Consider the following 10,511-nt stretch of genomic DNA (forward strand, 5'->3'; position numbering starts at 1 on the left):
GAATTCTCAGAGTTTTTATCAAGTTTAGTCCTTAAATCAGATAAAGTAATTATTGTAGGTGATTTTAATATTCATGTGGATGTTGACAATGACAGTCTTAGTAACGCATTTATATCATTAATAGACTCAATTGGCTTCTGTCAGAGTGTGAATAAACCAACTCATTGTTTTAATCACACTCCTGACCTTGTTCTATCATATGGCATTGATATTGAACATTTAATAGTCTTCCCACATAATCCTTTCCTTTCTGACCATTATTTAATAACTTTAAAGAGGAGATTCCTTAAAGTGTTTAATTCAATGCCATGTCTGAATTTAACAGAATCCTATAACAACTTTAGTCCCTCTGAAATTGATAATCTTGTCAATAACTTTTAACAGGCAGTTTTTCCTTGCCCTTGTCGCCAAGTGCTTGCTCATGGTGGTACTGTTGGACCTACTCTATTTGAAAAGTGTCCTGAGATAACTTCTGTTATGAATTGGCGATATACAAATAAAATTGAATTGAATTGAATTGCTATCAATCTTCATCAATTAACTTTAATGATTTCTACATCGAAGCCATCAACCTATCTGTTAGACCCTATCCCAACTGGGCTGCTTAAAGAGGTTTTACCCTTAGTTGGCACTAAGGATTTTCTGAATAATTTTTTCTGTTTTTCGGACAAATTTGTTTTCTGAGTTTAGAGAGCATTTGAAACAATAGACATATTCATTCCTTTGAGAGCTTGATTTAATGGAAACAAACATGACCAGCTTGTTTAGTTCAATCAAGTTTTACTTTGATCTGGGTTTAAGACACAGGGAGATAGTCCTGTCTTTAAGTCATATAGATGGTATTATCATTAGTTTGTCGACTCTACGCAGGCACCTGCGGACTTTATGGTTGTTCAGAAGGAAAGCCCATTCAGATCTGCTAAACATGGCAATGTTTCTCCAGGATGAGCTGGACAGATATGGCATGCTCCATGGATACGGTAGATAGTTGAAGATGGGGCATGTATTCAATTCAATTCAATTCAATTCAATTTTATTTGTATAGCGCCAATTCATAACAGAAGTTATCTCAGGACACTTTTCAAATAGAGCAGGTCTAGACCGAACTCTTTAACATTATGTATGTGCAGGAAGGAGTCACCATAGGTCCATGGGAGTCACTTGAAGGTTGGAGGTTCTCGCGGGAGTAATTCAGAAAAAAATTAGTCCGAAGAACAGGGGGGAAAAAATTACTCTGAAAAACAGAAAAAATTACTCAAAAAAATAAATTGCTCCTAACCCTGAGTTTTGAGAACATCAGTTCTCAGCCAGTGACTCTGGTTCTGTCTGGAAGGGGCTCAGACAGATAACCAACTACAAGCCTAAAACCGCCCACTCCATAAACGACTTGCGCCTGGCAAACGAGCTGAATGAGTTCTACTGTCACTTCGACAGACAAAGGAACAGTCCTGACACCATCCCCCATGACACCCCTTACCTGCCCCACCTCACCAGTCCCTCCCCCCAAGCTCAGCAGGAGCCTCAGCACTTCACAACTTCACACCTCTGTGAATCCCTCCTCCTCCACCACAGTGACGACTCTCTGCCTCCAAGAGAGGGATGTCAACAGGCTCTTTAAGAGGCAGAACTCCCACAAAGCAGCCAGACCAGAGTCTGTCTCTCAATCCCCCCTGAAGCACTGTGCTGACCAGCTGTCTCCAGTGTTCACGGACATCTTCAACACCTCATTGGAGACATGTCATGTGCCAGCCTGCTTCAAGTCATCCACCATCATCCCTGTCCCCAAAAAAGCAAGAACAACAGGACTCAATGACTACAGACCTGCTGCCCTCACCTTTGTGGTCATAAAGTCTTTTGAGCGCCTTGTGCTTTCCCACCTGAAAGCCATAACAGACCCATTCCTGGACCCCCTGCAGTTCACCTACAGAGCCAACAGGTCTGTAGACGATGCAGTAAACATGGCCCTGCACTTCAACCTCCAGCATCTGGACTCCCCAGGAACCTACGCCAGGATCCTGTTTGTGGACTTCAGCTCTGCGTTCAACACCATCATCCCAGCCCTGCTACAGGATAAGTTCTCCCAGCTCACTGTGCCTGACTCCACCTGCAGGTGGATCACAGACTTCCTGTCTGACAGGAAACAGCACATGGCAGACTCATCTCTGGTGGAGGTGAGTCTGCCTAGGGATGGGAGATTGACCATCTGGTGACCTGATGCAGCCAGAACAACCTGGAGCTAAACACTCTGAAAACAGTGGAGATGGTTGTGGACTTCAGGAAGAACCCAGCCCCACCCACCCCCATCATCCTGTGTGACTCCCCAGTTGACTCTGTGGAGTCTTTCCCCTTCCTGGGTACCAACATTACCCAGGACCTCAAGTGGGAGCTGAACATCAGCTCCCTCACCAAGAAAGCCCAGCAGAGGACGTACTTCCTACTGTAGCTGAGGAAGTTCAACCTGCCAAAGACAATGATGGTGCACTTCTACACCGCCATCATCGAGTTGATCCTCACTTCTTCTATCACCATCTGATACACTGCTGCCACTGCCAAGGACAAGGACAGACTGCAGCGTATCATTCGATCCGCTGAGAAGGTGATCGGCAGCAATCTGCCATCCTTCCAGGACCTGTACGCCGCTAGGTCCCTGAGGCGTGCTGGCTGGTGATGCTCTGCCAGGCCTCTACTGCAACTGTCTTCAGTTCCTGCTTGTTCTTGGAGCATTTTCCCTTCAGTTTTGTCTCCAGAAAGTGAAATGCATGCTCAATCGGATTCAAGTCAGGTGATTGACTTGGCCATTGCATAACATTCCACTTCTTTGCCTTAAAAAACTATTTGGTTGCTTTCGCAGTATGCTTCTGGTCATTGTCCATCTGCACTGTGAAGTGCCGTCCAATGAGATCTGAAGCATTTGGCTGAATATGAGCAGATAATATTGCCCGAAACACTTCTGAATTCATCCTGCTGCTTTTGTCAGCAGTCACATCATCAATAAATACAAGGGAACCAGTTCCATTGGCAGCCATACATGCCCACGCCATGACACTACCACCACCATGCTTCACTGATGAGGTGGTATGCTTTGGATCATGAGCAGTTCCTTTCCTTCTCCATACTCTTCTCTTCCCATCACTCTGGTACAAGTTGATCTTGGTCTCATCTGTCCATAGGATGTTGTTCCAGAACTGTGAAGGCTTTTTTAGATGTTGTTTGGCAAACAGTGGTTTACATCTTGTGGTGAACCCTCTGTATTCACTCTGGTGGAGTCTTCTCTTGATTATTGACTTTGACACACATACACCTACCTCCTGGAGAGTGTTCTTGATCTGACCAACTGTTGTGAAGGGTGTTTTCTTCACCAGGGAAAGAATTCTTCGGTCATCCACCACAGTTGTTTTCCGTGGTCTTCCGGGTCTTTTGGTGTTGCTGAGCTCACCGGTGCGTTCTTTCTTTTTAAGAATGTTCCAAACAGTTGATTTTGGCCACACCTAATGTTTTTGCTATCTCTCTGATGGGTTTGTTTTGATATTTCAGACTAATGATGGCTTGCTTCACTGATAGTGACAGCTCTTTGGATCTCATATTGAGAGTTGACAGCAACAGATTCCAAATGCAAATAGCACACTTGAAATGAACTCTAGACCTTTTATCTGCTCCTTGTAAATGGGATAATGAGGGAATAACACACACCTGGCCATGGAACAGCTGAGCAGCCAATTGTCCATTACTGTTGGTCCCTTAAAAAGTGGGAGGCACATATACAAACTGTTGTAATTCCTACACCGTTCACCTGATTTGGATGTAAATACCGTCAAATTAAAGCTGAAAGTCTGCAGTTAAAGCACATCTTGTTAGTTTAATTTCAAATCCATTGTGTTGGTGTATAGAGCCTTAAATATTAGAATTATGTCGATGTCCCAATATTTATGGACCTGACTGTATACCCACCCTGTATATATACATTACATTAATGCACTCCCGTCTTCTGGACAGTCAAGTACTTTATTCTTGTGTGATTTTTGTGTGATTTGTATATTTTTGTGTGATTTATATATTTTTGTGTGATTGTATATTTTAAGCACCATTGCACCAAGATAAATTCCTTGTATGTGTAAAAACCTACCTGGCAATAAATCTGATTCTGATATAAAGTGGTCCAAGGAAGGAAAAGTGGTGAACTGGTGACAGGGTCAGGGTTGACATGACTGATGTACGTGGGGAGTGAAGGCTGGCCCATGTGGTCTGATCCAACAGACAAGCTATTGTAGCTCAAACTGTTGATAAAGTTAATGCTGGTTCTCATAGAAATGTTTCAGAACATACAGTGCATCACAGCCTGTTGGTGTGGGGGGCTGCATAACATTATGAGTACCTAGGCCTAGGTGGTCATAATGTTATGGCTGATCAGTGTATATGCTAGCCTTCGGCAAGTTATTAGGAATCACTCCATTAACTTTCATTGTTATGCAGATAATACCCAGTTATATGTATCGATCAAGCCTGATGAAATGAATCAGTTATCTAAGTTACAAACATATGTTAAGGACATAAAAACCTGAATGAGCTGCAATTTTCTGATGTTAAACTCAGAAAAAACTGAAGTTCTTGTAAAATCTTCTTCTGTAAAAACCACTGTCCCGAATCTTGGAGTTATCTGTGATCAGGATTTGTCCTGCAATTCCCACATAAAGCAAACCTCTTGGACTGCCTTTTGTCATTTACGTTAAAAATTAGACACATCCTGTCACAGACAGATGCAGAAAAACTAATCCATGCATTTGTTACTTCTAGGCTGGATTACTGCCACTCATTGTAGTATTATCAGGGTGCCCCAATAAGTCCATTAGTTGCTCCAATTAATTTAGAACGCTGCAGCACGAGTACTGACAGGAACTAGGAAAAGACATCATATCTCTCATGTATTAGTTTCTCTGCACTGGCTCCCTGTAAAATTCAGAATATAATTTCAAATCCTCCTCCTCACCTACAAAGCTCTTCTTGGTCAGGCCCCTTCATATCTTAAAGAGCTCATAATACCCTATTACCCCTCTAGAACACGGCACTCCCTGAATGCAGGGCTACTTGTGGTTCCTATAGTCTGAGATAAGTGAAAAAGTGTTCGGAGATAATACAAATAAAATTGAATTGAACATACATATGTAAATGGACTGTACTCATATAAGGCCTTCCTAGTCTTTCCGATCACTCAGAGAGCTATACACTACATGCCATATTCAACCATACACCGATGATCTGGAGCAATTTGGCATTAAGTATCTTGCTCAAGGACACTTTGACCGAAGAGCTGGGGATCGAACCACCAACCTTCTGAGTAGTGGAGTACCCGCTCTACTTCTGAGCCACAACCGCCTAATGTACAATCATACACAGTCACTTACAACATATACAACATATCTGAAAACCTGACTAATGAAATCACAAAAACATTAATGATGTTATAAAACACGAGTCTTACTTTGTTCAGCTGCTGTTGGTTCGTTCACTGCTTCAAACTGAAGGTGTGTGTGTGTGTTTGTGTGTGTGTGTGTGTGTGTATCCATCACTAACATGTCATCCAGCCTCTTGTCTTTGTGATAACAGGCGCCACACACAGACTCTCAGAGACAAACCAACGTCAGTCAGTCAATCTAATATACATAAAAACCAAACAGCAAATCTAAAAAGTACACAATAGTAACTGTTGATAAGTGTGAGCAAATGTCCATATCTGTATCCACTGATTCTCAGTGAGCTAGTTGGTTTAATTACTATTTAATTTTTGAAAATGAGAATTCTACATACATGATATCAGGCTTACTCAACACATAATTATGACAAAATGTTTGTCTGATTCAGGACATATTCAGGAGTCCAAACTCTGGAGGACGCAGTATGGTCTGAGAGGAACTTTCTCATTGCAGGAACATCCTGATCACATCCATACCTCTCTGAAAACTGCAAATTTCAGATATTATTGTAATTTAACCAAATATTCTAAATCTAAATGGTTCCTTTCTGAAAAAATACAAAACTTTATGAAGTGACATAATAGAAGCGGGCCAAAGAATCCTTTTAAACAAGGAGAAGTGAGATCTCCTCATGTAAGAACTTGTGTAGATGAAAGGTCTTTTATTTCCCAAATCTAAAGGTTGGCTGACCAGCCTGGCCACACCTCCCTGTCCTGAGCCATGTGGGCAACTCCCATATAAAGCAAACCTCTAGGACTGCTTTTTATACTGAATGAAATTAATCAATTATCTAAATTACAAGCATGTCTTCAGGACATAAAAACCTGGATGAGCTGCAATTTTCTGATGTTAAACTTAGACATAACTAAAGTTTTTGTACTTGGCCCCAAACACCTCCGAGACTCACTGTCGAAAGATATAGTTACTCTAGATGGTATTACCTTGTCCTCCAGCACTAGTGTCAGGAATCTTGGAGTTATCTTTGATCAGGATTTGTCATTTAAATCCCATATAAGACAAACCTCCAGGACTGCCTTCTTTCATTTAACTAGAAAAAGAGATCACATCTCTCCTTACTAGCTTCTCTGCACTGGCTCCCTGTAAAATTCAGAATATCATTTAAAATCCTCCTCCTCACCTATAAAGCTCTTCATGGTCAGGCCCCTTCATATCTTACAGAGCTCATAGTACCCTATTACCCCACTAGAACACTGCTTTCTCTGAATGCTGGGCTACTTGTGGTTCCTATAGTCTCTAAAAGTAGAACAGGAGCCAGAGCCTTCAGTTACCAAGCTCCTCTCTTGTGGAACCAGCTTCTCCTAAGCTAAGCTAATACTTTTTCCTCCCAGCCTTTGTGCTAAGCTAAGCTAAACCTGTAGTCAACCATGGATGAAAGTGATCAGGTTTGAGAGACAGACAGGTGACTCATGAAGCTGTCTTTTTGACGCATACAGACACAACCACACTGTGTGGTACTGTATTAAAAGCAGAAGGACTTTTCTCTATCGGTGTGACACAACATCACACTCTGCTGGAACAACAGCACTGATAACAGCTGTGTGTGTGTGAGAGTGTGTGAGTGTGTGTGTCTGTGCAACTGTAGACCACAGAATGTTGTTGGATGCAGTCAGAGACGCCTGGCATTTCCTCTCTCTCTGTCAGCTCTCCACGCTAAAATAAAACGATGTTTGAGTGTGTGTGTGTGTGTGTGTGTGTGTGTGCGCATTGCAGGAAGTGAATGACAGACTGCAGCTGACCAACTCCTCCGGTTCAGATGATCAGTAAATACTGAAAAGAAATATAGCATCAATTCATAACAGAAGTTATCTCAGCACACTTTTCAAATAGAGCAGGTCTAGACTGAACTCCATATAAACTTTAATAAAGAGGGTTAGGATGCTGCAGTGATGTGATCAATGAAGTTAGCTGGTTACTGATTACTGATGACTGATTACTGGTTACTGATTAATCGTCACTGGTTATTGATTATTGGTAACTCAATACTGCTAACTGATTACTGTTTACTGATTAGTTCTTCTGTTTTTCTGTTTATGTTTAAGAATTCTATACAAATTAAGCCATTATTATATAAAAATGTTATTCATAATAATAATAATAATAATAATAATACATGTTAGTGTTCATTCTGTGTGAAACTCTCTGATAGAGTCGTCTGTAGACAGAAATCTCTGAGGACACAAACCAGCTACATTACAGATCTGCTGCCACACATGAACCTGAACTCATATCTGTGTGTGTGACTGTGTGTGTGTGTGTGTGTGTTTTCTGAGGATCACATTGCAATTTAGATGCCAAGTAACTTGTAACTTTAAAACCTCCATATGTGCTGCAATCACTTCTATGTGCGTCTGTGCAGTCTAATTTAGGTTAGCCTCGGGACTAAGGATCCATTCATTAGAGACAAAAAAACGTGTCCCAATTAGAAAAAAGCTAATTTTACAAGTTTAGGGTGGCAGCATAAACTTTGTACATTTTTCTTTATACATTCTAAATGTGTAAAATTGTATTGCTTTAAACATATTATTTTAATTGGTGAAGTTTAAAATTCAGTTTTCAAGCTCAACTTCAACTCAGAGGCATCCACCCAAGGACTAGAATAGAAGAGCTCTGATTCAATCTAACTCCTTTCAAAGGACTTCTGTGGACCACAGGGCATTCTGGGTAGGCCATGAGGGTAACTGTTTAGTCTTTCATTTTGTCATGGCTGACAAAAACACCCAACTGAAATAAAGCCTTAATTAGGTCTGGTGATCATTGTAGTGTGTGACAGTAGCATTGAAGCTAACGGTTAGTTACATATCTAGACTTGGCCACTAATGTGATTTCACTAAATGTTACTCAAAACTTTCAAAGCTTTACTAAATACTAACAGATACTGAATCTGTCAGAATGAATCCTGAAAAATGCAAATGTTTCAGCTAACATGAAAGATATTTATATCTGATGAAATAAAACAAAACATTAATAAACTAATATTCAGGTGTAATGGTAGTAGACATAATCCTGACATATACTGTGTTTATAATGTACAAAACAGATACTTTATATAATTTTTATGACACATATATTGTGTTTACAGTATATATAAGAGAAATATATACTGTACTGAAAATGTGTGTTGAATTGAATGAATTTATAAAATGTCACCATTTTAGTTTCCAAAGCTCCTAACTTGAATTTCCCCCAGGATAAATAAAGTATCTATCTATCTATCTATCTAACTGATATAACATCTGAGTATTATGTTAGCAGCTAGTAGCAAAAATGTTTAAGCCAGCTAGCCATTAGCTCCTGTGTAAACACATCTGCAGCGCAGAGATCTTTAGCAACCAGATATGTGTGATAATCCATTCATATTAAAACTTTTCCGAGTCAGGACCTGCACTCCTCTTATAGCATAGATACTGTCCTGAACTGAACATTGCAGTGCTAATCTGACTAGCTAAATGCTATTTCCTCTAGCAGGCTGTTAACCTTTCAGTGTGACCCTGCTCAGTTAGTGGTTAGCCTGGCCACAGTCACACTGGGCTAAATTAGACTGCAGCAGTTGTTAATATCTGATCCCTGATCAGCTTGTTGAACAGTCAGTCGGCCTATAAATACTGAGTCTGCTGGCTTATCTTAAACTCTAACCCCAACTTGTGTCCTGGAGTCAACATTCTGTTTTATTCAACTGAACCTGAACCTCATCGCTCTTTAAAACTATTAACAGTCCGAGCCACAATATGGCTGCTCCAGTCTGAACATCACAAACAATCCTCTTGAACTCATCCCAGAAACAGACAGACACTTCCCAGTAACACTGACAGACACCTGTCAGTGCTCCCACTACAATCCAGTACTCCCACTATAATCCAGTGCTGCCACTATAATCCAGTGCTGCCACTGTAATCCAATGCTGACACTGTAATCCAGTGCTGCCACTATAATCCAGTACTCCCACTACAATCCAGTACTCCCACTGCAATCCAGTGCTGTCACTATAATCCAGTACTCCCACTATAATCCAGTGCTGCCACTATAATCCAGTACTCCCACTATGATCCAGTGTTAATTGTATTTCACGCTCAAGACACAGACAGACACGATTCACTGCGAGCTGTACATCAACGTTACTGTTATTTACCGACAGTTTATTGGTTCACAGAATTCACTCTCGTGTTTATTTCTCTGTTCATGACAGAGAGTTTGGTTCATCCTCACTGAAGTTGTAAACATTGACATTTACTTTGACACAAGGGGGAGGCCGTTGTGTAATTTGTGGGGCACTTGTGTAATTTGCCCGGTTCTCCACACTGAGTCTTTTACAGTCCACTTGAATGGTCAGAATGCTTACAGTTTGTCTGCCGTCCCTTTACAGCAGTTCCTCACAGTAACAAGGTCCTGGGTTCAATTCCCAGCTGGTGTTAGAACCTTCCTGATTGCATGTTCTCCCCATGTTTACTGTGGTTTAGTTGGTTGAATTTCTCCAGTCAGTATAATAAGTACAGTGGCTGTCCACAGCTCACAGTACACAACGGGTTCAATTGAATCCATTAATAAAGCATCTGTACTGTTGCTATGGTTACCTGTGATTTAAAAAAGATTAAACATGACTATTGAGATTACAACTTTAAAAAATGAATCTGAACACAAACATTTTGTGTTGAAACATTAAATAAATAAAAATAGAGTTTTAATGATGTCATAGAGTGAGAGAGAGAGAAAGAGAGAGAGAGAGAGAGAGTATCCCTTTAACAGCACCGAAGCAGGATTACTACAGACACACACAGTGAAATAAACCAGAAATCTTACAATTGAAACTCGTTATGAACAGATACAGAGTCCTTCACACACACACACACACACACACACACACACACACGCACACACACAAAACACCCACTAAAGTATGATGGTACAGTCTTACCTGGTTCTGCTGTTTAATCCAAAATGAATCCAATAAATGTCAAAGTCTGTCTGTCTGTCTGTCTGTCTGTCGGTCTGTCTGGCTGTTTATCTGTCTCACTCTCTGTCTGACTG

At 40.8% G+C, this 10,511-nt stretch overlaps 1 protein-coding gene across 1 annotated transcript in view; it reads right to left on the bottom strand.

The window, feature by feature from the left end:
- The window catches only part of scn4ab (sodium channel, voltage-gated, type IV, alpha, b), a 47,662-nt gene extending 37,151 nt beyond the window's left edge, over nucleotides 1–10,511 (bottom strand). Inside the window, 1 exon segment of the mRNA XM_051393637.1 lies at nucleotides 10,399–10,511. The gene's annotated coding sequence lies outside the window, so the exon portion shown is untranslated.

Source organism: Dicentrarchus labrax, unplaced genomic scaffold (genome assembly GCF_905237075.1).
Source record: "Dicentrarchus labrax unplaced genomic scaffold, dlabrax2021, whole genome shotgun sequence".
NCBI lineage: Eukaryota > Metazoa > Chordata > Actinopteri > Moronidae > Dicentrarchus > Dicentrarchus labrax.